We start from the raw sequence: 2845 nt of genomic DNA, 5'->3' as shown, positions 1-2845 counted from the left end.
CTTATGTTGTCAGTTGCTATATATGAATAAGTGGGTAGCTACTGACAAGCATTAAGCATGTCACACAGCCCAAACATATAACATTTCAGGACACACCACACAGTTAACAACCACAGTGAAGCGTGTCAAAGCTCAAACATGTAACATTCAACAGGACACTTACACAACACATTCAAATCAAACAGTCAGACAACATGCAAGAACATATACCCCAGCCGGCATTGCTCCCTGCCTATTTTCGTACAGCACACTATGTGTGCGCACACCTTTATTCACAAACTCTTCAACTTATACTCTTTTACCGAAGTTGCTACAGCTCGATTGGCCGAATACCCTTTGATCCTATTTCGGTGAATTTGACATCTGCCTTACATATAACAGATTAGCGGTTTAGCAGTTTTATCTTAGTTTGAGTGAAGGAATTCATTTTATAGCAAAATCCGAAATCGTGACGAACTCATGAAAGTAAGCTTATTCTCGGATTCCTGAAACTTTAGATTTGCTCTTTCTTTTACTGCAAAGTACAACGTTGTTTTTTTTGTTTAAATCTTTCTAGACATGGTAAATATTAAGGACAAGGCAGCCATCGAATAGGGCCCCATTGTTCCTAGTTGGTCAGCCGAGGAGCAGGGGGGGGGGGGGGGGGGGGGGGAGCAAGCGTCTCAACCAAGCAAAGCTCACCATGGGGAAGGTGGCTATGCCAACAAGCCTGATGCCCTGCTCCCGCAGTGACGGATAATCGTACTCTGGTTTCTCTTCATAACGTACAAGTCTTTCGCCTTTTACTAAAGATTTCTGTGGAGAGCAGCACTAATGAGTTGTTTCTATTTTTGGCAGGCTTTACCTTTGCGGGTGAAGCCCTTTCTGTCTGTGCAAAAGAAATCTTCTTACTGTGCAGAGTGACTTCTCTGAGTAGAGTCGCCTTACTTGTTGCGACTGTGCCGATGTTCGAAGCTGGAGTGCAAAGTTGTTGCTTGAATCTTTTGCTTGAATCTTTTGCCAACAAATTAAAGACGGTAAAGCCACAGTCAAGCCAACAAAGAGAAGGACCAAAGGTGGCAGTTGGTGAACAAAGTGAAGAGGTTGACCCAATAAATTCAAACTTCCCGCCAAAAGCTTGGATTGGAAGTGAGGAGCAAAAAGGGGAGGGGCCTGTAGAGGCCTCACCACTCAGTGTTGAAGTCTGTGAGAATTCACAGGCAGAGGGTGGAGCTACGCTAAATGAGGAGGAAGAGCAGACAGGTGAGTCTAGTGAAGATACTCACCTCCCCGAAGGTCAACAGCCGAAGAGGACGGCATCTGAGCCTCTGATTCCCCAGTGGTATCAGAGAAGAGGGGAAGGGTTAGGTCCCTTTAAGACAGTTCTTCAGTGGAAGAACCTAGAGTCTTCCCCTCCGACTCACCAAATGAGGTCTCCTTTTTAACTTCAGCTCTGCAATCAACCCCCAGGGACTCAAAGTTAAATGCAACATTGCGTCAGAGGCCAACACCGAGAGTCCGAAAAGGAAATATAGATCACCCTACTCACTTTTCACCTAAAGAAATGAAGGAAGAGCTATTTTCCCAAGAAATAACCTGTGTGTAATTTGTTTTGATAACTTAGAAAAACGAAAATGACATACCTACTTTCCTTTATGCTTTTAATGGTTCTCACCTTCTCAACACTAAATGTGAGAAGTGTGAAATCAAAGACAAGAGCCCAGAGTATTTTATCCTTCTTAGACTCCATAAAATCAGATGTGTTTTTAATACAAGAATGTGGACTACCTTTTTTAAAAAACCATAGACAATGGGAAGAAATGTGGCCCCATTTATCGATATGGAGTGGCTCAAATCAAAATAAAAATGATGGTGTGGCCATTCTAATTAAAAATCCGCATGTTCTGGTGAAAGGTAGCACAGTGGTGAGAGACGGACGGGCACTTTTAGCACACTTGAATTTTATGGGGCAAGACTTTAACCTCTTAAATATTTATGGTTTCAATGGAAAAAATGAAAGGTATGACCTTTTAGAAGATATACAGCTTTACATGCTAGGGCAAGTACCTTTAGTTGTAGGAGGGGATTTTAACTGTATCTTGAGCAGGAAAGATAGAAAAGAGCAGGGGTAGATTTTAAAGTGGATAAGACTTTGATTTTACTTCAGGGCATATGCAGGGATTTTAAGCTTACTGACTGTTTTAAAACCATGCATCCCAGAGAGGAGGGCTTCACCTGGTTTAGTCATGATGGCACCAGAGCCTCTCGCATTGATTATTTCTTTACTAGAGATTGCCCACCCACTGATGTTAGATTAACCCCTGTTTTCTTTTCAGACCACCTTATGCTCTCCTGCACCCTTTCACCCCCTTCTGGTGTGACGGTAGGAAGTGGTCTGTGGAAACTCAACTGTTCCCTGTTGGAGGATGAAATCATAGTCAGTCAGTACAGGGAATGTTATAAAGAGTGGAAGACCCTTCAAGACCTCTACGAAACACATGCACAATGGTGGGAAATGGTGAAGGAAACGACCCAGACTTTTTTTAAACAGCAAGGTAAACGTAAAAAAAGGAAAGAGAATAGATGTATGATGGGACTACATAAACGGTTACAGCGCTACTTTAAACTAAATCAGTGTGGCTTAGACTTTAAAGAAGAAATCAAAGATGTCAAAAAGGAAATGTCAGTTTTAGCAGAAATAAAGAGTAAAGGAATTTTTGTAAGAAGCAGGGAGCAGGAAATTGAGGAAGGTGAAAAAGAAAGAAAGTTATAAATAAAAAGGAGTGTATTCAAAATCTAAAAAGAGAAGATGGGTTTTTAACAAAATCCACACAAGAGATGATTGAAACTGTACATACCTTTTATA

General features: G+C 41.6%; 1 non-coding gene across 1 annotated transcript; it reads left to right on the top strand.

Moving 5' to 3' along the window:
* Positions 1 to 741: 741 nt before the first annotated feature.
* LOC140288246 (U5 spliceosomal RNA) lies at positions 742 to 855 on the top strand. Its single transcript, XR_011912087.1, has one exon. It is a non-coding gene; the product is annotated as a U5 spliceosomal RNA (small nuclear RNA).
* The last annotated feature ends 1990 nt before the right edge of the window (positions 856 to 2845 follow it).

This window comes from Leuresthes tenuis, unplaced genomic scaffold (genome assembly GCF_036924035.1).
Source record: "Leuresthes tenuis unplaced genomic scaffold, fLeuTen1.0.hap1 SCAF_266, whole genome shotgun sequence".
Classification (NCBI taxonomy): domain Eukaryota; kingdom Metazoa; phylum Chordata; class Actinopteri; order Atheriniformes; family Atherinopsidae; genus Leuresthes; species Leuresthes tenuis.
Note: the sequence above shows the minus strand (reverse complement) of the source record. Positions and strands in the feature narration are given on the sequence as shown.